Below are 26784 nucleotides of genomic sequence, written 5' to 3'. Positions count from 1 at the left end.
CTTGGAAACGAATTAACCCATCACATGGAAAACGTGATGCACGTGCCACACAACTCTGCCTATGGCTGTGTTCAGCGCTATCAGTCTCCAAAGCACAGCAGCTGCTTTCTAACTCTCCCATCTGCCTTAGACATCAGCCGACGTGCCGTGCCTGGGGCACCGTGGGTCATCGAAACACCGCGACCTTTCACGTCTGAGTGCACGCTCTCTGTCTGTCCACGTCTTCTCCAGTTAGCTACTAGAATCGTGGAGAGTGGCACTGGTAACTTGAGCTCTCTCTCTAAGTATGCTCAGTTTACTCTACAGGATACTACTCTCACACTACGACATTTTATTATTGTTTTGCGTATGTTGCAAAAAAAAAAAAAAAACTTTTAGTCCTCATCTCTCCCAAAACAACACTAAATTATGGTAATGCTGGTATGGCATATGAACATTACATTATTTAAAATTAATTTATAAAATTTACTTTCTATCTTTTCGGATCCTTAAATATAATTTACATTTTGTAATTGAGATGTAAGATATAAATAATACTATAGATGAGATCATTATGATTACAGTAGTGTAACAGCTATATTTTGACGTGAGTGCATTCATCTTCTGTGCCATTCTTTGACTTAGTATTATAACATAGTACAATGCAATGGCTATTATCCGATTGTTCTTGAAATACAATAATCCCTCAATTAATGCGCACCCGATTAGTGCGTCATTTTTTTTTTCGGTACCCAAATTCGAGTAGTGCGCCTATATACATCTTAAAAATAAATGTTACAGATTTTAAAAATTTTCTATCTATACATTTTTATGGCTAACTATATAAAAAAATCACTCACCAGAATGAAATAATTTAGTTACCGATTTAAAACATTTTACAAAGTTATTTTTAATGGCATACTACACTACTTCCATGTACACTCTGTTCCAAATTTTTACCGCCAAAATTTATGTCGTCTGCTATAGTACGCCCACAGATTCGAGACCCTTCGACACTTCTGCGCATGTCATAAAAAAGGAGAATCCATTCCGATAATAGGGTATCAATCCATCTTCTGGGATGAGTTGTTTATTATTACATCGGAAAATTAACTTCTCTTTTATGATCATTGTAGTTTTTAAAGTGGTAACTATTTTGCTTGTATAACACTTGGGAAATTTTATCTATAAAGCACGTGATTTCACGTGCTTTATAGATAAAATTGTTGACTAATTCGTACGTCCTTCATTTCATTCTCCCCTTCAATGATAACATCCAAGAGAAGAGTTAATTAAATCTCATTCTGAAGAATTGAGTGACTCCGACCTGCTAAATTTAGATGCACAGCGGGAAGATCCCGAAGAATATGAAGACAATTTAACTTCTGATAGTCAGCCAAAAGAGATTTCACAGAAACAATTTGAAAATATTTTTCGTACAATCGAAGTTTTTAAGCAGCAATGCTTAGAGGCTGACCCTGATGAAGAGAGAAGCAGTAAAATTTGCAGAAGAGTAGAAGAGGCGGTTGTATGAAAAAAAAAAAAAAAAAAGCCCGCCAAACTACGTTAGCTCAATTCTTTGTTAAGAAGTAGAATAATAAATTTATATTCTGAATATGTTTTATTGTCTTTCAGCTTCATGGTTTTCCTTTAACTAGACCCTGAGACATACCCTAATTCTTTTACGAAAAAAAATAAGGATCAAAAAAGAAATCTGAGGAACGAATTATATATTGTGATTTCATTAAGAGACTCAAAAACACAAGACTAGCTTTTATGTATTGTCCTCCTTTTATCATTAGATTTTGGTGACTCATTCCATGGTTTCCTGCGGTAAGGATCAGATGACAGCATTTGTGTGTTACACACGGACCTGGGGGGGGGAGGGGATCATCGAACAATTACAAGCCCAAGTCCGTGACACGGTGCAATTAGAGGATGTGTATTTCGTTGGTACAATGTGGCAGCTTCGAGATAGACACACGCTATGCATTAAACTGGGCCCTTCGTGCAACGGCCACACCCAATGTATGATCTTTAAATAGTCTCCCTGTGAACGGAAATAGAGGGGGGGGGCGTCATTTAATGAAAGGTGGCCACGTAAAATATTGTAATTTAGTTAAAGTGCGTTCATTCTCACTGAGCGTGATCTGTTGCTTCTGTTCGTTTCTATCAGTACTCGTACTTCTCGCAGCGGTTATGAAGGGGTTTATTTTTTTATGTTGAAGTGTACTCTTACTGCATCCTAATTTTGTCTATGTTCAAATTTAAACGCAGTTATTATTGTGAGATTCGCTTAAATAACATTTAATTTTTTTTTCTTTTAAAGCACTTGCGAATTGGCATTATTGTGGATAAATCATATTTACATCGATGATATTTGTTTTGTTAGAGGAATTAGCTGTTGTTTTTTAGTTCAGTATGATAATGTTAATAATTTCTTATGAAGTTCTGACTTCGATGTTTGTAAAAGAGCGAGGATTCCTGACGGAGAGAATGTGAATGTTTATATTATTATGGATATTAGCTTTCAGTAGGATGTTTTTAAGGGCAGACCGTGTTTATTAGGACTTATTTATATTGACTCTTTTAAACAGTATTTGTGAAACATTTTGTCTTCCATAAAACTATTCCTTTAATGCTATTCATGCAAGTTAATTTTATAGAATTTTCAATTACTACAAAAAATGTAGCTTTCATTTAATGTGAAAATGAAAATGGAATTGTAACCAAACTGTTAGCGAGATTTCTCCTCCTCACATCCAAATTGTGAAACATACGTCAGTAAAAAAAGAATCTTGATTATGAATTTGTATTTACATACATACACTTCTGATGAAATAGGCAAGTCATGTTTTGAGTAGACATTTCAGTGTATGTTTATAGATAATCAGCAACTATGATTATTACTATTATTTTGTTATTATATTTTGAACCAACGGTGTTCGAACATATTGCTTCTATTGGTTTCATTCATGCAAAAGGCCATTTATCAACAAAAATGTTCAATGCAAATTATGAAATTCAGCCTAAGAAGTACCAGTTTTTCATTAATCTCAGTTAACCTTTTCTTTGCGAATACATTACATAAAATAATAATAGAGTTTTGTGGGTACTGTAGTACGGCGTGTTTTTTGTAATGGAGATGTTATCTCCTTTGTTCTTCCAATACTATAAGACGATTGTTTATATGCTCTCTGCGAAGTAAGCCAGTTGTATACACGAGTTTTTCACTACTACAGTTCCGCGCAGCCACAAATCAGTTTATTGTTCCTGTTAACTTTACAAAAAAAAAAAAAAAAAAAAGAATCTTTCATTAGAACGCTTTTGGAACTAGTTTCAGTGACTAGATTTTATAATTGCTTATCGCGTCACCGTTGTTTCACTCAACAAAGAGGCTTTCTTCAAATTGCATTTTAACCAATAGACAGATATTCCGTGCGTCTAAAAGAAAACAAGCTAACCTTTTTCATACATACTTAAGGCAGCGCTAATTATCTGTATTTAACTGTCGTTTCGTTACTTGGCAAAAAAAAGAAGTGCGCCGTAATTTCTTTGATGCAGGTTTTTTTTTTTTTTTTTAATCGAAGTGACGTGAGGACAAAATTCGAGTAGTAATTAGGTTCATTAAACCGAATATTAAATCGTTTTCGTCAAATAATTACTTTCAAGCTTATTACTGTTAAAGTAAATAGTCTTTGAATTATCGAGTTTTTGCTTGCAAAATTTTATATTAAGTGCGCATTATTACTGCTCTGATGAAGGTAAGAAGTTAATGGGAAATTAAGGTACTTTTAAATGGAGCTAATAAAGGTAATTTCTATAAGGCTAGGAACTTCCTACGAGTGTCGCGTTATAGAATCTGACGTGCAAATGAGTTCTGTAGTCTGTACGCTACTTTAGCATCGCTGTCACATTGTTTGTTTATCCTTGGGCAAGGATGTGTGAACTTAGGTGTGTTGCCGAAGCACCATTCATACTCGTGGTTATTTGGTCAGCCTTCAGTCATTCGATGATTTTAACTGTTTGTGTTGGATTTTCAGCTTTCTAAAGATTGAGACAAACGATTATAGTTAAAGCACGCTTGGTTAGAAGCATTACAAGTCCATTGTCGTTACCATGGTAACCGTATGCGTGGCGTGAGAGAGGCCAAAGGCCACTGTCAATTCTGGTTCGTCTCGAGTACAGGCAGCACGCGAATCTGCGTGCTTGCTCTTCTCTCTTTCCCCTCCCTCCCCGTCCATCGCATGTGTACGATGTCATTGTTGGCTAGTGCGTGAGAACGGGCGACGCCGCGGCGTGCTGTGGAACCGTCTTCCTGCCAGTGTGTCAACTACGTGCAGGTGTTAACGTTATCCGACATCAGGTGTTAGTGGGTGTAAAGAAGAGTTTGCCTCTCTAGACCGAGCGTTTTGTTGCTATGGTAGATGGTTAGATGTTTCTTAAAAGCGGAAACTGATTGCGAACAAACTTTGACCTCGTATTACTTTGTATCTCCCCCCTTCTTCTTTCCCTCCTGTAAACATGAATAGATCCGATTAGAAAGCGTAGGTTTCCACTTTTTATTAGGCTGCTACGTTTTGTAGCTATTCCTGATGCTCATGTTGCGAAATTATCCCCATTGCTGTGTTTACCGATGTTTTCGATGAAACCAAACGAAAGTCAGCCGAGTTATGTGATTGTGACTAGACATCCGCTAAACTGCGAGTCGAAAAAGATCATTGTAGTGGTATCATTCTTCAGGATTGCGGACACTCATGATTGAATCATCATAACATATCCTTTTCACCTACTATACGTCTGCGTGTGCAATAAAACCTTGCACACGCAGACACATACAGTGTTTGTTTAGGTAGAGTTGTATAAAAAATCTTCAGCCTATTGTCAGTTTTGTCAAGAATTCGATATCTGAAATATGTATGTGATCCAACTAGTGGTCACTAAAGGACATATACAGGCTTTCATCTTAATTTAATGGACATCAGATATAAAGTTTTCCAGCTATTTTTAACTAATCAGGTAATGAGTACCTTTTTTATGCAGCTTGTCTATTGGTTAGCCCTTGTATTAACGTGAAAGTAAAGTCGTATGCAATGGGAAGACAAACATTAATCAGTTTTTTTGCATAAATCTTGAGCATTGAATGGCTGCTATCACAATCCATCTACCCTAGATTCTGACGGGTATTTTCAAAATCATTAACAACAATTCACCCTGTAATTACTTTTGTATCAATTGATTTCTATACTGTTTTTTTCCAAAATAAGCCATAATAAGCTCTTGTATATAATTTTTTCTCTTGATCAGATATCAAAAAAAATTCTTTATAATGATGCATGGTAACAAGCCACTGCCCTGTAAAATCTTCTAATGACTTAAAAAAGGGAGAGAAAAAAATAATGCTACTACTCATCTCAAAAAATCTTTCATACGTAGACCAGAGTTAAACATGAAAGAGTTCCTTCAGAAGAATGGATCATTTATTTTCATTTGGTTGATGTAATTATGAAATATTCGATGGCTTTTAAATTCTGGAAATCTCACTTATAATCCATAAAATTGTTACTTTATATCAAGAAGTACACTGATTAATGAGCAAGGCCTTCAAATGAGTACAGATGTACTCTGAACCTTTGAGGGATGTTGGAGAATTTGAATCTGCTGGGCAATTCGTATTTCCGAGAAAATGGTGGTATTTCATTGTCCCCGGTCACGTGTGGGTCAGCCACTGTGTGGCCCTAGGGTCTCATGATTGTGATGAAGCTAGTCTGGCTTCCTGGCGTCTCGCACCTTGTGTCTCCGGTGGTAGCGTGCCTTTGGGCCTCACGCGAACTCTCGTTAATAACACCATTTTTGTCAGCTGCAAAGTGCAGTAGCACGTTCCTGACCTTACGGAGGGATGGAAAAGGGACAGATGCGGTAAAGCTATTCCATATATCAGAGGTGGGTTAATTAGTACTGAAGAGGACGGGGGAAAGAAAGATTGCTGGAGCTGCACATGTGTTTCGGCTATCATAATGGATGAATCACCATCACGTGATTATCGGGACATTTTTACTTTGTGTGCGTTCGGTCATGAATGGAGTGGCAATTTTAAACCCGTTCTTCCCTCTGCGTGGCGGAACTTGGTAGCGCCCAGTGCTTAGAATATGTAGACGAGCGAAGCTATAGTCATAGTAGTGCGTCAAAAACCAGTAGGGCAGCCCTGTTGTAGAGCTCCGGGACGTCTAAGCATCGGTAGTAGAAGTCGCTTGGTTCCGCGGTAGCAGCTGACTATACAGTGTGGAGATTTTTCCAGAAGTGAACCAGTATGATGCTTTGATAAGTAGTGAGCAGCCGTTGTGTGGTTTTTAAAGTAGGAAAAATGCAGCTAACCCCCGACTTACAGCCATTCTGTATGGTGTTTTTCAAGAACCTTAGTGGCCATTTGGAATCAATACGGTCGTCATCGTTAAGCCGTCAAGCGTCATCAGCTGAGAGAACAGATTGCTGCTCTCTGTATGTCTTTCCTGGCAATTAAATAATTCAGCATTTTACACGTGCATTTGACCAGCTGTTGCAGCTTCAGATACTTCTTCGTTCTCCTTTCCTCGCCCTCATCACTGGATGAAACAAATCACCAGATAATATCTTCTTTGCTACTTTTTTTTCTGGGTTGACATTATCTTTTTTTTTTTTTTTTTTTTTTTTTGTCTCTACATATGTGCTCATTCTCTCGCACGATGCACTCATATACTCCTCGTGAAAATTACTTGGACTTTGATTCATGTCAAATATGCAGTGGAGCTTGAAGTAGCAACAAAACTGTGGAGACAACGTGAGAAAAAAAACTTGTTACAAAATACAATAATATCGCAATGCATGAGGTTTTAGTATCTGGTAAGAAGCTGGATTTATGTATATATCATTGTATGGTGATAAAATGCAGTGCTCTGTTTCACGCAATACTTTCAGTTTTGTGGGAAGTGACCTTATGTAATTTATACGCATGCTGTTACAGAGGTAAACGACTTTTATATTTATATAGTTATATTTCTAAATACCGTTAATATTCTGATAAAGCAGAACTCATTATAAACTAGTATTCTCCCTTTCTCTGTGTGTGTGTGTGTGTGTATGTGTGGCACGTGCGTGTGGGCCACACATAAGCCGTCAACCGGTTTTGAGATGAATCCATGGCCCCCGCTTTCAGTGAATGATTATGATGATCGCCTAGAGTGTTTCGTGAACTTCGGCCACACACCTATGTCAGGTCAAGGTGTACTTAAGTGAAGTAGCGAAACCATTCTTACAGGAAATCTTGTTGATAGTGACTCCTTGACCTCTGGAAGCCAGAAGGGCATGTGAGGCTCGTTGGCGTGAGTAACTACTGGGATTATGTGGGGAACGACCTCGCTTGTCTTCCCGATATACTGAAGGATAACATCAGTGTTTCTGTTGCCGTGTCTTAGATCACCGTTTACCTAGCCCAGCATGTTCGCTTATGCAGGTAAGTGGGGTTTCTTATTTCGCATGGATGGAATTGACCTTCCTGTATGCGTGCATATAGTGATGATGCAGGTGGTGTTTCAGGCATTTATTGTGTAATTAAGCTGTTTATTGATACATGATTCCTACGTAATGTTTTAAACCATAGGCATTCAGGAGATGCATTACATTCGATTAAATGACATTCTTTGTATTGCATAACGGTAAGAGAATGAAGGTAAGTTTTGTCGTTGGTTAGACGCCTGTATTTGTGCCATTTAGCGATAAGTTAATTATAATTGGTAGTGTAAAAAATCGACTTCAAGTATTTTTGTAATATTATTTCACAAAGTGTATTACCTATCAATGGTGGGGGGGGCTACTTTTACACCTAGATGATGCCTGTAGATTGCCATCAGAATAATAAAAAAAAAATCTATTGATTAACAGGCTATCTGGGTTTCCTCGAGATCAGTTATGTATCGCAATTATATAAACATGGAGTACGCATACTCATCCACTTGGTTTTCCAAATTGTTTATAAGAATGCACAAGTTCACGTATCCATTCTTCTAATCGTTTATTCACGCACGGACCCACATGGTGGCAAGGAAAAAAAAACTTCAACTTTTCACTAACTGATGAGGGGATTTGCTGTCCTGAAACTTTTTTCAAGCCTTAACTAGAAAATAGAGAGCGCATGACAAAAAAGAAAAAAAAAGATCGACTTAAGGACAAGAATTAGGAAGTCACTAACTTCAAAACAGGTTAACGCCTGAAAAACAGAAGTCTGTGAATTGTTCAGCAGCTTGATGTTAGGTCACTCGCAGTTACCGGACGTGCGGTAATATTTTTTACTTCAGGTAACCACTACAAGGAATTAACAGCACATCCCTTTGATACCATCTCCAAATTTCACAAAGAATAGGTTTATGTCCGCTTGTGAGGTGAGGAAATTTTCCTATTAGTAGGGTAAAATCAATACATAACGCTTGTAGAGTATAATGTGAGTATCGTTAATGCCATTAGCACTTTACATACTTTCATAGCTTAGCAGTACGCTTTACAATATATCAGACCAAGGTTCAAATCCCGTCTATAACGGGAAGAATTTTCTGTGCTGAGTTGATCTTCGATAACGGTATGCAGCTTTTCTCTTCCAGTGACTTGAGATTTTTTCCATCCACAAACGAGAACAAAACGACCAGACAACACACGTAATCCATTAATGGCTCCGAGTGGTGAAACGTTAAATAACTTTAAATTACTATTCTTAAATAGCCAGACCTGTCTTCTGGCTGTTCTTAAATGTAGTTCTTTTACGGTGACTCCGATATCCTTGAGGAGTTATCATTTCTTTTCATGAGCGTACTACCGGCTTTTGATATTACTATATCAGGTTGGAACTTACGGTTTAATGGAATGAAGACAACACAAGGAATGAAACGGAGGTTTAATTGTTTCAGTATTCTATCTTTGTGAAAAAGACATCTGAGATGCAATACACGAATTGTAATAACGATGACACGAACCAAAAAAAAAAGTTTTCCCCTCCATTCCACATCCCTCTTAACATATACATTGCAGTAATACTGTTACTATTCTCTATATCCAGGGCATCTGAGAAAAAAGAATTAGCTAGTATTAAAGAAATATAATCTCATTTCGTGAAGTTATCTTGATAAAGACTTCTCTGATGCAGTAAAGCTAAATAACTATTTGGGATCCCTTCTTACTTAGGTCTTGAATGCGGTGGTTATTCAAAGATGATTAAATTATCCCTTTTATGTGTTTAATATATAGATTGTTAGGTTTAAGTAAATGGACATAAATTGAAATTCATACTGTATGTGGTATCTGGAATGTAATAAAATTCCGCTTTCATGAAAAAGCAAATTTATAATATAACTGGAAATTGGAAACATAATTATACAAAAACCATTTACTACTATATAATAACACCATCAAATCGGTACTAACTGTTATATGTGAATCGATAAGGCTTATACCGGAGTAACTTGAAAATGCAATATAGTAGACTTCTGTTTGCACCCTCTAAGGATTGCAGTATATGTTTTTAGTTTCAGCGTTGACGATTTTGAAATCATTCGGCATTGTTAGGTTTAAGGGCTTACACCTTTCAGGACTTATACCTAAAGGATATCAACCACATCCTTATTTCAGTAGACATTTTCTAGCAGTGGAATAATCCAGTTATATATACAAATACCGGCCACTGAATTAGAAAACTTTATGCAGATATACGTAAACGTCACTTGCGCAGCGTATGTGCACAATACTTGTGACCAAGTATTTTGCACATACGCTATTTTGCGTCATCTCGTGTTGTAGGCAACTATTTAAGTGTTGCTTGTCAGTAATCATCAATAGTGTGATCACAATGAAAAAACAAAGGATCTTTCAGAGTTCGATCAAGGGCTTATTGTGGGTGTCCGTCTGCCTGGAGCCAGGGTTCTGAAAACAGCACAGCTGACTAGTTTCTCCAAGGTGAGATATCCCGAGTGTTTAATCAGTTAAAAAAAAAAAAATAACCGACATTGTTTGTCTAAAAGGCGTAACTGTGGTCCTAAGACAGTCTGTCAGGAACGAGATCGCTTTCATCTCGTCTGAGACGGCTTGTACGCACAAACAGAACTTCCAATGCAGCAGTTGACGGAAGCATTTAACATACGCTGTTCCCGATCCATATCTCACCGAACTATGCACATGGAATTGAAGAGGATCGGTATTGGCAGTCGCATGCCTGTACGGAAACAACTGATTTCTGTGAAGTTTCTAATTCAGTGGCCGGTTTGTGTAGTTCACTTATTATACATTGGCTGAACATCTCTTATTTACAGAATCTAGGTTGAATCATTTAATTCATTAAAATATGCAGATATTCTGAATATTCACTCAAATATAACTGAACTATATTACTGTTTTCCTATACGTTTCCCATGTTCAAATTTTCTATTGACACAAGCTTTTAATGATATAAATATTAAAATTTAGCTTCGACTATTAATGCATAGAATTAAGTTCTGCCTTATCAAATAAGAAAGATTTAAGCACTGTCAATGTTTTCATAATTGTTGATTATGAAAACATATGAAAGCATAACTGTCTTAATTGTTGAAAGACCGATTCGAATGTCTGTATTGACTCTTTTCTAGCCATTATTCAACCTTTTGTACCAGTTTAAAACTTACCGTATTCGTGGCATTAGTTGATCATAAAAGGTTTGATATTTAATATTGATTTCCTTGTTCTTAATTATTACTCATCAGGAATGTGTGGAGCACATTTTTCTCTATGCGATTGCTAACCGCAGATTGATCCAATTGATAAACGAGTATTTTCTGATATCTATTAAGTTCGAGTTGCACCAGGAATAATCACGTATTAATCTTAGCCAACGACACTTCTACTGAGTTGCTTATAAAATCAGTCTCATTACTTTGTAGACAATCTCAGTGCTAGGATGGTGCAAGAAAATCAGCAAGTTTACTATCCAAAGAAATTTCTCTTATTAATGCAGACATATCGACCAGATAACACACGCAGTTTACAAACAAAAATATATTAGTGGGGTGTGTAATGAAGAATGAGGCGGAATGAAATGAATTGTTCCTTCCGCAATGATTCCTTGGATATGTCACGTAATGATATTCACAGGCTATTTATTGCCATCCCTTTCACCTGACTAAGTAAGATCTTCATTCCCTTTCCGCAGTAATGTCTAATATCTGAATGATTCTTTTAAATATGGAAAAACTTGGATTCTCTCAGTGCAGAGCATCTGATTTACTTATCAGATAGATGTCTTTCACAGCTGTAGTTTTAAACGTTTCGTATTTTTGAAAACGCTTATTTTTCCCAAGTTTTCATTATGTCACGAGGTTTGAACATTTACTCCAGTCTCAAGTGTGTTCCTTTCTACATAACGTTCTTTCCAAACTGTTGTAATTTTAGTATATCCTTCTAGAGAATTTTTCCCCCCTTTTTGCAACGCTGATAGTGATGGATTACGAATAGCAGGTAGCATCTTGGAATGTAATTTTCCTCTTCAGCGGTTAGAGTATTCAACATAACCTTTTTAACTAAAGGAACGTTTGTGTATTTTTTATTTTATTTTTTAAAGTAGAACGTATGTTCAAGTAGATGTGTAAACTATCAATTCTTGCAGTCACTATAAATATTCTTAAGAATTTTCTGTGAGTATGCCGTGATACGATTGTTTTTGAGAATGCACTTCACTTATTATACACAATGAATTGTTTTACTTCTCAAATTCTTATGACATTTCATTGAAAGAAAAGTCTGGTAGCCGCTGCTGCTACTAGACTTTTTTGTATTGATTGAAATATATATATATATATATATTTGCGTGTGAGAGAGAGAGAGCTCGTGCGCCCAGTGATTTCCCCGATCATAGTTCACGATAAGAAATCCTTAAGGGTGACTATTTCTTATATGTATGTTTAGTAATAGGATTTATTTTCTCTCTCTCTCTCTCTCTCTCTCTCTCTCTCTCTCTCTATATATATATATATATATATATATATATATATATATATATATATATATATATATATATATATATATATATATATATATATATAAAACCTGTATACTTTAACTGGATAATTTACCTAATAGTGATGTTACCTAAAATATTTCACGTTTAATTTAAATTTATTTTTTGACCTAAATTTTGGCAAAAGTAATTCATAGATACAAAATTATATGTTGCAAACATGTATAAACTTATTCTAGAATATAAAGACCAATCCGGTCTATTGTAGGATCCCTACCAGACCATATTTTTCAGTTCGGAGATTGAGATGTTTGGTCTACTTACTTTTTAATGTAATCTCGCAAAATGTATGCATCCAGGTTTTGACCATGGTTACGTGATATAAGAATCAATTTTTCTGGCTCCGTCTAATTCTTCTTCCCTCCCCCACCCTCAAGAAGAACCATATTTCTCACTTTTTAGGCAGATAACGATATCTTATTGCTAATATTGCTAATTCATTACATCACGTCTGTCATGACAGAAGTGAATAACCCACTATTCTCGGATTATGACACGAATTCGCGAATAACTGGTTATTTTCTCACGAATAAAAGAAAATAGCTGAATCCTCGCTATATTTTGGATAAGCAAGAGGGGTGAATCATTCAGGCCCAAGTTATTCGTGATTCAGTGTTTCAACATGATGGTCAACGAGAGTAAATACTGTCCGTGTAAATTTTTTTTACGTTCGTTTGACTTTAGCTTTATGCAATAGTGATAAAAATTGATTGCCGATATATTAGTATGAATGACCTTTTTAACATCTTCGTGATAAATATTTCATAACGAAATTATAAATAAGATTTTATAAATCAATTTTTGTTCCTTTGCGCTGTAGAGGCTACGGTTTTAGAAGCATGCTGGTGTGAAACCTAGTGTTCTAGAACATTTGTATTTAACTTCCCAGTAGGCATATTGCCAAGAAATGACGTTTATGAGAAAAATATTTAGGCCATGTACTTCTGGATTAAAAAGAAAGAAAGAAAGAAAGAAAAGTTTATTAAAAGAAACTCGAATTTACTGACCACACTTGCAACTATCACTATACACGATTAATTACTAAAATCACTGAAGGAGGAAAAATTACGAATAGTAAACAATAAATGACCGATAAATATAGAGACCGAAAGAACAAAATCTCATTTCGTTCTTTTTGATTGGATTCGTTATCAGTTATATAGAATGGATATTATACTATAAGAGCTACAGTTACTATTATTGAAAGTTGCGTGTAGTATTCGAAACGCATGCGATACAATTGATATGTATAAATCTGAAATATGTATAATATATCAAATCATTGTGAGGACCAGTGAGGGAATTTGTATACAGGAAACACTAAAGAGAATAACCTGAGACAGGCACTTTCATATTCTTGTAATATCTTCTACACTGGCGACAGAAATATCGTGTTGCACTGTCTTGATAGAGCGGCTGTCCTAATGTAATGACAACACACACACACACACACACACACACACACACACACACACACACACACACACACCCAACCGTTCCTTTCTTTTGCTTGATTTTTGTGACATACAAGTGCCAAGCGTGTATGTGCCCTGTGCATGAACATAAGTCTACGAACGTGTTCTATACTTTTGCACGCAGGGTGACTTAGATGAATAATAAAAGATGGCGTGTTCCGGGAGATAAACGTGGTTGTGTAATGGAGGTCTGTGTACTGCTGCTTCTAAAACGAAAGTTTTCGTGATTCACACAAGAACTACACCACTGTGCATGCAACCACCAGAAATGAATGCGTTATTGATCTTAACACGTCTCTAGTGCATTAGTTGTATGTGAACTCGCGCTGAGTTTGTCTTGTTTTCCTCTAAGCTTTGTCTAATAGAACATCGAAGGTATGCAGTGACAGTTGGGAAAATTTCCATTTACACGTTTTTTGTTTTTTTTTTAATATAGTTTACATTCTGTTAAATCAATCTTTCTATTCCATTAGCATTTAATGAAGTTTTATATCAGCCAGGTTCTTCTTTTGCTCCTGTCTTAATTCGGTTTATTATAAACGGAAAGTGAAAAATAATTAGATTTTATAGATGGTTTAGAACAGATTAGATTTTAATTGACATGACAACTGCTAACAAGCCTTTCTATTCTGTGTAGAACCGAGTAAAAATGTATTCAGTTGGTCTCTGATTTCTCCTTGTTGAATATCATAATGCTCTTATGATTAGCAAAATCTATACCTGGCTGATTTTATTAACATATGTGTAGTTTAGGGATAATATTCGTTAGTGTCAGATTCATCAGCGTATCCCAACCACTGTAAGATAATACCAATGCCAACCGCTATATCGGCCAATTTACAGGGTTTTGTTTGGATCTGTCTCTGTTATCTTTCGATCTATTTCCCGACTTCTTTGACTGCGAAATCGCTTTCCTGTCACTTTTTCAGTGCTAAATTACGTATGCTTATACAAAATTCATACGTCAAACTGAATGTATTTAACTCCATTTGCGGAGTGCATAAAGGCACATAACATGTGACGCTCTTTGTCTTTTAGTATGCAATACAAGATCTTTACTGTAGAGACAGTGAGACATCAGCACAAAAAAACTTTGGTGTCAGAAGGATTTAGTGGAAATGGAAGAAAATGACATCCCTCCCCACCCTGGAATTAGATATATTAGACTGAAAGAAAAACTTAATTGACTGATAATATATTTCGATATCAAAAGGTTTCGCTATGAACAGTCATGCTGTTCCAAGATGTAAACAGAAGGAAACATACATACTGGAATAGTTTCATAATGCCCACTAATAATTTTTTTTTCTTGAGGGAGGGGAGGGGAGGATACTCATCCTCAACTATTCACTTGTTATATACAGCCTATGTGAAATATTGCATATATTGAGATTCTTCGGAATTTGGGGGAATTCATACAGATATAAATCGCTCGTTTGTGAGCAGAATGATATAACTAAAAAAATAATAATTTCTGCAGAACCTGAATTCTATTTACTGGAAGAGCGACATAAGTACCTTTTTTACTCAAACATATTCATTTCCCTATACTAAATATTAATTTTTTAAGAGTATCGAGCAATTATTATATTGATTCAAAACTTGCAAACTCGTTTCCTGAAAAATTTCGTTATTTTCTTTATATCATTCTTCTCGCAAATAAGCTAAATATCAGTATATATGCATTAATTTGAAATAAAATCTTAAAATATTTCAGACTGGTAATTACCATTAATAGCTACTTGCTTCACGTTTGCCACAAACTTCTGTTTTGCAATATTTCGGAGATGACGCTGACAGTTTGTGTGCTATTGAAAATTCATGATTTCTATTATTTATTTTAAAGAATGAGAATCTGAAAAGGCTTAAACTTGACAGATGAATTAAATATTTAATCAAGAAAATTAAAAAAAAATCTTAACCAGTTGATTTATCCCTTTTTCCATCTTGCTAGTGCCGGGTTGCAACTGTTACAGTATATCTTATCTGAGTATTTGTCTATTTATTCGTTCTCAAGTTTCTTCTCTTCATAAATGCGCATTTTTTCCTATTTTTTTGTTTGTTACCCTCCAAATTTTACTGAGATATATTTTTTCAGCGACGTTATTCGTGATGGACAAAAGGTAACTGAACCAATTCGAATACATATCTCTCTCTTCAGTAAAACTAAACAGAAAACTTTCCTCAGCGCATTCAGATAGCTGTATACTAACTTAAAACTTGTCACCATGTCTGGTTTCTGTCCATGCATTATGCTAAGCAAATAATTGAAAGCTTTAACTGGTATGCAGAATTAGAAAGTACAACCTTATCGCACGCGAGTTGAACAAAAAAAGGGGGGGAAAATGTGCAAGGTAATGATTTTACTGCGCTCAAGTATAACTGCATCATATTGCTGAACATTAAACTTCAGGAGGTAACTGTTTGAGCTGGAAACTAGAGGTGTTGAGTCGAACCTTTCTTTTTCGAAAAAAATGTCATAGCATAATGCCATCTACAGACGCAGATTGTTAGCTGTTGACGAACAAGTAAAATCAATATATAATTTTTGGTATATGCAGAACGGAATTCCTTCTTATTACAGCCGAGTTATTCGTAGTTATTGGACCCTGAAATCCATTGAATAACCATTTTGATTTACTTCACCTGTATTCTTGTGATTTATATATATAAAGTGCTGGAGGATTTCCTATATCAAATTGTTACGGATTTAGTAATCGAATAAGTTTAGCGGAATTTTAGCAGGACTATTAAGTGTATGCCAGAGCGTGACATTATATGCTGAAAAATACTATAAATACATTGGCCAAGACGTGAAGTAAAGATTTTTTGTTGCAATTACTTCACTCTGTACTTGACATGATTAATATTTATGAATGTCTGAGCGGTAGTAGTCCATTGTAATACAGTTATTTATAGAGAATGGGGGATGAAAGAAAGATTAGTAAAACAACTGTTTGATGCAAAAATGTCAGGAAAAAGACCAAGAGGAAGACACCATGGATACAGGTGCGTTAATGCAGTTTGGAGCACTTAAGAAGATTGAAATAGAGAGTGGATCTGTTCAGAGACCTGACAAATAACCACTGATTTGGACAGATACCCCTTAACATACATCTCCTCTATTCTTTAATAATGTCACTTTGTCATTCTTTGCATTCATAAAATTGCAATATATCGAACATGAGAATCCAATTCAGTAACGTGGCAACAGAATGCAAGGAACTGGGGGTTCTTAATGAAAGAATTTTCGCATCGTTCACATATGCTACCTTCTTAGGGCACCATACGTCCTCATGGTTACCCCCATTCAAAACGAGCTTTTTTTTTTTTTTGCGAAAAAAAAAATTAAATAAATAGTCTTATTAAAAATGATCCTGGCTACCTCTTCCACTGACTGACATGAAGATATAAGAATGGAGAAGTTATTGTTGACGTTCATGGTTAAACATTCGTTAAACCTTACTGTACGACTCACTTTTATAATTCCTTTTGAGAAAAATATTTAGACCATGTACTTATAGATTAAAAAGAAAGAAAGAAAAGTTTATTACAATATTGAGTACGTCCAATAACTATTAGTATTAAAAGTAGATGATATTATAAGGCGTATATTATTTTATAACCAAATAAAGTTAAATGAAGCTTAAAAAAGTTTCACAGTTTCCCCTAGACCTTATGAAAATACAACCTTTGACAGAATTGCTTTGGCTTGTACTACCTTAAAACAGATTCTACCTAGGAGCCCATATAATTGCATTTGATTCTCATCGGAGACCAAGACGAAACCTTAAGAGGGTAAGAACCCTCTGTTCAGTACCTTTAGCAGTCCCATGTCCGAAAGTTGATGTATTGAGTGAACTCGTACGTAGACTATTAGATACTTTATATAACCGCTTGTTTTCTACGACAACTCTATATATGCTAACACACAGCCAAACACTTTTGACTAGAAATCACTTCCTATGGTAATCCCACATTTCCACATCTTATACTCCCGTAAACAAAGATTGCAAGTTCCATAACTGCGCTGTTGTTTCGTATTGTGTTCTTCCTAAGAAAATAGTTTTCTTTACACTCAAGAACAGTGGGTGTTTGTTCAAAAACGAGCGATTTAAATTCGACTCCTTGTTCAGTTGTTCACCGAGGGTATTCACGGTCCTGTTTGCGTGTGTAACATCTGATTAGTGAAGTGAACCATCCTACATCCTGTTCGCTCAGAGTAAGCAGTCTACTGTGACACACACATACAGAGAGAGAGAGAGCGAGAGAGTTCATTGCTAAGGATAGTATACTGCTACTACTCATAAAATGTATCTAGCATGACAAGCACGTGATTTCCACTTTGATCCTTTCTGGTTACTGAAGCATTCAGTGGCTTGGGATGCCGCAAATAAGAACGTTGTACCCAGTGGTTAATCATCGTTTTCCCCCTGCCTTCCCTCCACTTTGTAGTATCACAAAGCTAGCAAAGAGTGAAAGATGTCACACGCATCATTACACTACTGTTCCTGTCAGTCTCGTCCTAGGTCATCCCATTTATAACTAAATCATAGCAATTTAGTAGTTTCATTCACAGTTTGCATTGGGGTTTGATACATTCCTTCCAAACACATTTAAAATTTTAGGTTTATTGAAAATATGTGGACTGGGTAATCCTTTGATATTTAATAGATAATGCGAAATTTAAATTTTTGTTTCAAGAATATGCATGCAGGAATACAGTACTGTGTTTTGGCTGAATAACAATGAAATTTGCTATTCAGTAACTTTGTGCAGACTGTGACAGTAGGCCGGCGTAATTCGTTGGTGGTTTGTTTTAATGCAGTCGTGTTTTAGTTCCAAGTAGGTTATGAAAATAAACGTATGTTTTGTTTGCAATTTTAATACAGTTTTAATAATAATATGATAAACTAACCAGTTTGGTTGGCCTTGTTGTTTACATATCCACTCTTTAATAGACTTCAGGTTCTAATCACCCCGTAGGTATGAATGTTTGCAGTTGTTTTATTGAAGATTTCAAGTGGCTTAAAATAGTTCTACGTTTGGTCTCTAATCAGGGTTTCTGAATTATATAAAAAAAAAAAAAAAATGTAACAAATCTTCAACCCCTGCACGATTCTGATATAACTTTACAATCTTTCGTGGATGTGAGACGGATAAAATATACGAGAGAGAAAGAAGAAACCTGCCGAGCACAGGTCACATCCTACCTGCAAATGTTTGGCAGTCTATCGGCTTTTGGGATTTTACACTTCTTTCTGTCTGCCTTTGTTGTTCCATTTTATTACTCATTATTCTAACGTGCGTTACTAGTGTTTGTTAACGGTTTGGAAGCTGTTATATAAATCTAATACTGTACACTTAAAAAATATTCTCTATCGTAGTTTTTTTTTTGGGGGGGGGGCACTATATTTGTGTGCAAGTCATTAAGTTTTTGTTTGTTTCTTCTGCCGACTACTTTGAACTGCCTTTCGTGTCTATAATTTGCTTTATTTTAGAATAGATTTGTCCCAGTCTACTGACTGATTTAGTGGTTGTATGATACGTGTGTGGCACTCCTGTACACGAGTATATCTGATTTCTAGGGAACTTGTAGTCTTTGATTTGCACGTTGAAAACCCACTTCACTGTGTGGGTTTTCAACGTGTGGAAGTGGAATGAGAAGAGCGTTTGTGCCATCTTTTTCCCAATACAACTACAAGATGTCATGACTACCAGAAACATGATTTTGCACACACAAAATTTCTGCGTGGTAAAATAGTTCATTGCTCACGCATAACCCTTGTATGCGGAAAAATCAGTTGCAATGTTATTAGCAAAAACCCTACAACATTTTAGGATTATAAGGGAATGTTTCTTATATTTTGAGTTCCTTTACATAGGTGATAAATGAAATGCCTAACGCTACTGTAACACGATAGCTTATTTACGGTAGATCATTTGCAGGCAACATTGTGTTGTTTAACGGTATCATCGTGCTACACGATAACACCTTGTTATTGTCTCCCTCTCTCACATACATACACGCCCTCCCCCCTCACACACGGGTAGTTACGATGCTACTTGATCACTTTCCCCACCATCCGGAACTTGTACCTAATCATTGCCATGTCTTTGGACCACTCAGGGAATAACTGGTAAGCAGTTTGCAAATAACGGCATGTCCAGTACGATGTTTTTTTTTTTTGTTTTTTGTTTTTTTTTTGATTAAAGGCACTTCATGTGGATTTTTTTTCTACCCGGGATATATGTCTCGGTGCAAAGGTGGAGTAATGCGTAAACATATTTAGCAATTATGTGAAAAAATAATGTGTACCGACGTCGTCTTCTGCGTCATGGTTGGGACGTCATGATTTAAAATGTCTTTGTTATTTTCTTTATATTAATATCAAATTGTAATGTCTTTTATATGGTTTTTTAGATATATTACGTACAATGCTTGACGCTATTTATATTCGCTTCGTCCGTCTGATTCATTATTCACGTTCTTTTACTGGATGTATTTTAAGGAAATTAGATTTTTGGAATCTTAATTTATGCTTCAGTAGTCTGACCATGTACAGAGCGCTGAGAGGAAATCCGTTTCGAAATTAACTTCGCCCTGGCTAATTGGAATTGAATAAAATGTTGGCTTTAGAGTGTTCATCCCAAAGCTCATGTGGTCAAGTGGTTTAGTTTTGGTTTGTTGGATTATTTTTATTGGAAAAATTTAACCAAACGATTCGAACCGACATTAATAATTCAACACTTGCTTACAATGTAATTCAATCAAATTTGCTATATTTCGATCGGCCTAAAAATTTATACATTTTCGATTTCAGTTTTGAACAAACTGATTTGTAATGTCAAAATTAGATAAAACAAAATCATATCACCACCGGCTTTATTTTTTGACACCTCGTTTTTTTATCACTCTGTTACCGGCTTTTTGAAGGATGGATTCATTCTCCTCTTCCCTCCCCTCCCTATCCCCAAAAAGTATTCTTAAGAAAGTACATAATACGATGTTTCGTACTATGTGTTTCTTTATTAAGAAATTTTTTTCACAAAAAAATTGGGAGTGATACCCGTTTTGTTTTATCAGTGCGTTTTCTTAAAAGTCTTTATTCTTCTTGCAGAGCACTATTATCTGAGACGATGTTCACAGCTTTGTGTTTTAAGAGTTCAGATACCTGTTTTTTGTGCTTACTGGAGAGCCAATTCGCCATGGAGGTAACACTATGTGTGTGTCTGTTTTCAAATGTGAACTGTGTTAGAATTTTTATAATAATTTCCAACTTTTGACAAAGCCTCCTAGTTTGATTATGAAACGTTGGGTGAATTCAGTAAATAGTTACATTATCAGATACAGTGACTTTCTTCTTATATATACTATAATAACTAGAATTCTTGTATCTCGTAATTATTTTCTACATATATTTTATAGATATTTAATCAATATAATATAGGAAAATTACATAATCAGTCCATTTGCCTGCCTATCTAGGGCTAGTGCTTAGCGTACCAGCTTTCCAACCCACAAGCGGCGGATTCGAATCCTGTCGTGGGCCTGGATATTCCCCAATGTCTTTACATAGATGAATTTCATCACGAGCTTCCCTTAATCAGGGATTAAGGGAGGCTCGAAGTTTCTTGAAAAAGTTCCACGTTTGGTCTCTAGAACTGGATTTCCGGATTACGTAATAAAATGAATGTAAAGGAAAAAAAAAAACATTTCATTTATTGTATTGATGTAGTACATGTATGTAACCTTTCGGTGAGTCACTTGAATTTAAAAAAAAAAAAAAAAAAACTTTTCTTCCGTCTCCCTCTTTCTACACGTCTGATAACAGACTGAAGAATTTACTTCGAGCCGCTTGGTATATATACAACATAAACGTCACTGAACTAGCAAGACTGGGATTTTGGGTACAATTAATGGATGCAATGTATGGATATTTGCAGTGCAAAGTGTGCTGCTAACGAGATGATTTGGTCTTTCCATTTGTGATATAGAACATGAAATTACGTCATGAAATTAATGTTTCTTTTTTGATATGGCAACGTGACTAATAGAAATATTTGCACTTTCTCTTTTTACAACCTTACAGTTCTCTTTCGTGTGTATTTCGAAGTGGCAAAATTTGAAGCTGTAGTTAGAATACCTTTCTCTTCCTTTCTTTCTTTTTTTAATGGGAATTTGCCACATTTTATTCACAGCGTGAAATAACAGAAGTCGGTATTTGGCTTGTATTGGACTCCTTTTTTCGATAATGAAACTGTAGTGTTGCCAGTATCAAGTGACCAACTGATACACAAATATTCCATAAAAAATAAATGAATAAAAGACTCATATGTTTCTTGAATAAAAACAGTTTGTCTGTTTTGTTTTACATAAAATGGTTGACGTGATTAAATTTATTTGTGGGACTTCTGACGAAGTTAATATCTTCTAATGAAGACTTTGTTTTTTGGATTTCCATCTCCTCTATCTCGTTTAATGTGAAATGAAACAGAAAAGTACAGAAATTGAACAAAAAAAAAATAACGGAAAAAAGACTTAATGAACATTGAGGAACTGTACTTAATACTCAAGTATTTTAACTTGATTCATGAAACTGTTTGTTGCAAAAGTCATTATGAAGGTTTTGCATTCCTGTATATCGCCCTAATTATTGTTATCACGAAATTTCAACTCACAAACAGCAGTTCGTTCTGCTACACACCATATAATAAATCGAAAAAGATGTGGTATACATATTTTAGATTTAAGCACTCCAAGAATTGCTATTCGTCATTATTTTATCTGAATAGAAGCAGTTTTTTATGTCATTTTTAGCGTATGCACTGCATTTCCCTCCAAAAATTATGAAGACACGTATCGGTAATAACTGTTGGCGTCTGGCAGATTTAACTGGAAATTACATTGACTGAATGAGGGAACGTATGGAGTAGGCTAATAATCATCGTTTTTTTTTAAATATATAATTATCCTTCGAGAAGAGAGCAAATATATGTCAGGAAAAAGACATTACTGTATAAGTAGGCAATATTTGGCTACATAATCAACTAATCAAGCTTGGAAATACAGAAAGTTTTATGATATGGTAAACATCAGTGGGTAGAAAAAGAGATGTTAGATGAACAAATGTTATGGATGACAGAGACGTGACTCAGAATGATGTATAGAAGGCTAGGCAATTCTGAAAGGAACAGCAACTGACAGTGTCGGGGAGAAATAAAAATTCACAATGTATTTCAGATGGGTTAGTTAATTGCATTTTGACTCCTAAAGCATGCGCGGGTGTGTGAGAGAGAGACAGTTACATACTAAAGATCAAATTCTAAAAATATACAGTATGCTTTTTTTCCTACTGCAGATAAGTCCTCACAGTAATTCTTATCACATGGAAACGTTTTAAAAAGAATACTAACTCTTAATATGGTAAAATGCTTATAAACAAAACTTTAGTGGTTACTTCATCAAAACAGAGCAATCTGCAAGATGAGTTGGACTTGCCGCGTCTCTTGTTCATATGTACACGAATTGCACATACTTAATTATCTCAGTAATGTTAATGAGGTGATATTAGAAAAATATTTTACATTTCAAAATATTGTATTTCTAAACTTTTTTTTGTAATAGCAAATGCAGAGATTTATTACTAATTTGTTTACTTTGGAAACACCCACATTTGTTTGGGTTAACTTTTATTCAGAAAAGACGTAAATGAATTCAAATATATCTAAGCGTTGATATTCTGTTAGTGGTACTAATCTGCACAGTGAAATTATGATATTCGGATTTCCAAAAGTTTTTGGATATGAAAACCTTCTTCTGATTAAAACCTATTCATATAATTCTTTTAAACGCACTCATTTGTTCACCCTCTCGACTTTAACAGATCATTCTGAACCCTTTTCGATCACATAGAACTTCGCTATTGAAAAGCTAGTTTTCTTCATGGGCAATACTAACATTTCCAGATAATTTCTTTTCCAACTCTACCGGTTGAATGGAAATGCAGTGGCATCCTGTCCATCTTTCATCTCTTCCTTTCCATTTTCTGGAGAGGAAGAGATGAAGGATGGACAGGATGCCACTGTCCATCCTTCATCTGGTAGGCAAAACCCAGATTGCTGGGTTTTGCCTACCAGCTGCTTTTATTAGATCAGCTGTGTGAAGACACAATTTTAGCAATACTTTCAGTAATACACATCGGTCAAAAATAATGGGATCATTTAGAAAATATCTTTTTAAATAAGTTAATTTTTTTTTTTTTTTACAGTGGCAATAGAAACAAAATTTCCTCAAGGTGAGGAAATTTGTAAATAGATCCTAATCATTTTTGGAAGCTGATAGATGTGCGAGTATATATATGCTTCACTCTTGAAGGACTGTAAATTTGAATAGTTATGTATTTCAGAAAAATAGTACTCTCTTAACTGTTTTGGAAGCACAAAGGGAAAAAAAAAAAAAGTCAACTTGTACATACTCGCGCAAGTTTATTTTTCAGAAGCGAAGCCTACAAAAGAATGGCTGTCGTAGCGCCTTTATTTGTAAAGAACACGATTTTCTGCTCGTGGGATACAATGAAATTAACAAGACTTTTTTCTTAAATGGGAGTTAATCGGTATTATAAGGGGGGGGGGAGGGATTTCCTCACTGAATCATCGCACATTAACATTCAAACCTTCCAAAGAATCACAATGTATAGATGCAATGTTTGCTTCATATCCTTAGTTGCTTCCAGATGATATGTCGGTAATTATTTTAATGAAACAAGCATATTAAAAATGAATTTCAATCCAAATAACGGGTGAACATTTTGAGTCTTAAGAATTTCCATAATTTCAGATTTTTCATCCAGATTTCGAAATCTGTCAATTTTTTTTGCTGAAAAATATGTATTTGTCGACGTGGCAGGTTGAGGGGGGGGATAGTGTTTCTGCCCTGGGGGGGGGTTTCGAATCATGCCATTGGTGTTTGTGAATGTCTTTAGGTGGCGGATGGTTTTCACTCTGTAAATCCTCGCTACCGTACTTGGAAAGAAGTGGTACGCTATTTTATATCAGTAAAGAGACACCCACGTCACTAAAGATTATATATGTATAATCTTTTAAAATTATGATGAATTTCTCCGAGTCCTGAATTTAAGTAACGTGAGCCTTTGAAGAAATTTTGTTCAGTGCTGAGGTAGTTTCATGTAAACTTTCATCCCCCCCCCCCCACGACAGTGTGACTTTTTGTAACAAAAATTTATACTTTTCCATTGTCTTTATGCTAATACGAAGCATTTCACTGTCCGCCGCACTTGTGTGGTTCATACTATTTCAAAGTAAATACGAGTACTAGAAGAAAAAAATGTATATATATTAAATAATATAAAGAGCATTAGAGCATATTAAAAGTTTCATCCTAGAAGTTTGCAAATTGATTTGCGAATCTCAGCAGTGGAAGTAATTAAAATTAACGCGTTTTGCGTTATTTTTGTATATGAGGGTGAATAAAATATGAACCTTCAGTTTTTTTTTTTTTTTTCTCGCTCGCATCTTTTTCAAGTATTCCGGCTCAAGCATCCTCTTTTGTGTAAATAGTTTTATTATTGATGTCTTTATTTTTGCTTGCGTCAGAGATTCTTATTCTCTAGCATTTAACTCTTGTTTGTAAATTTTACTTCGACTTTCGCTAAAGAGAGAGAGTGGTTAAAAATGCTTGACATACAAAGCTGTACCTCTATAGGTCACCAGTTCTGGACACTTTACAAGGTTTAAGGAAGGTCGATTTCACTTGTACTCTTTTTTATAGGTCAGGGATGGGAAATTCTGGCATAATGCCAAAACCACTGGCACCTACATGTCGTCATAAAGCAAAGAAGAAAGTGGCTACGTTAAGATAAGGCACGATATGAGACTTTAAAGAAATTAAAGAACAATTTTTATTATCATTATGATACGAGTCAGACACACACATATATATATATATGCTATGGTCAGTCTTATTTTGCTATCTTGCTGCGTTACTTTTCAGATATCTCTCCAATGCTTTCTAATGGTTGTTTTGGAAATCATCATCATTAGAGTAGTGATTTATTATCTGAGTGAAAATAAATCTTCGGTGACACCTGTCTGTGCGCACGAAACCAGATCGTTGAAATGATGGGTCACACAATCAGAAACAGGTCAGCTTCTTGGATGCTATTACGTCTTACAGAATTGTCATGTTGACTTCGCCAACGAAGTTCTCGTTGTACACAACTAATGCGTTGTCTGAGGTCTTTAACAGTTTTGTACAGAATTTACAGTAGAGATTGCGATTTCTGTTAAGTCGCATCCATACGTATACGACATATCAGTCAAGTAGCAGATAATTCTGTAACCACACACTCACATATAGACATATTTCTGTTCAAAAAAATAAATAAAATAAGAACCTCAGAAAGTGATTAATGACTTGGACAGAGAAAGCAGGGGGGAAAGTTTAAAGATTAACATAACTAAAAGAAATTTTTTGAACAAATTCAATCATATATTGAACTAAAATGAGTAGATAATCCTGAAATTGCGGATGACTGTATTTACTTTGGAAACTTAACTTTAAGGAAACAAACAAGGTGCGTATCGAAGAATCACACCAAGAAACAATGCATTTTGCTGCACTTAAAGATTCTGTTAGGAAATTTATCTGTATATATGCTTTAAAAAAAGAGGGGGGAAAAGAAAGCTATTTAATACGTGCATTATATAATGTTTATCCATGAAAGTGGGATATGGACAACTAAAAAACAGGAAGGCAGGTTTCGTGTGACCGAAAGAATCATGAAAAATGCTTCACATAAAAATAAAGGAATAGAATTAGAAGTAATGAAACTAGAAAGATGACTAGAGTAGAGGATATTGTAAAGCATGTAAATAAAGGTGGGCTAGCCATATTAGCAGTTTAAACAGATGAAAGATAGTCAAAATTAAGCGGATACCAAGAGAAGAAAAGGTTCGACATAAGATGATGGATATCAGCTAATACAACTGTAAATGACTGAAACAACTGTAAATTTATGGGGGGGGGGGATATATCCAGCAGTGGATGGAAAGATGGTGAAGAAAAAATGTATGAGGTTGTCTCTAAGGTTGGCTCTTGGGTATACACAGATATCTAAAATTTTGATCACGCTTGAAAACATTTCAGAAGGAAATATTCTGAAAGATACAACAACGCTTTTGAAACAACGTTGCTTTCGCATTTTGAATTTCTTCAGTAGATATAAACATAATAATTCCTTC

The 26784-nt window shown here is 35.3% G+C and overlaps 1 protein-coding gene across 4 annotated transcripts in view; it reads left to right on the top strand.

Moving 5' to 3' along the window:
• Nucleotides 1–26784, top strand: part of LOC150110248 (uncharacterized) — a 416889-nt gene that overhangs the window by 186151 nt on the left and 203954 nt on the right. The window lies entirely within an intron of this gene.

Source organism: Typopeltis vanoorti, chromosome 1 (assembly GCF_054136105.1).
Source record: "Typopeltis vanoorti isolate ZY-2024b chromosome 1, IOZ_Tvanoo_1.0, whole genome shotgun sequence".
Taxonomy (NCBI): Eukaryota; Metazoa; Arthropoda; class Arachnida; order Uropygi; family Thelyphonidae; genus Typopeltis; species Typopeltis vanoorti.
This window is presented reverse-complemented; position numbering and strand designations above follow the sequence as displayed.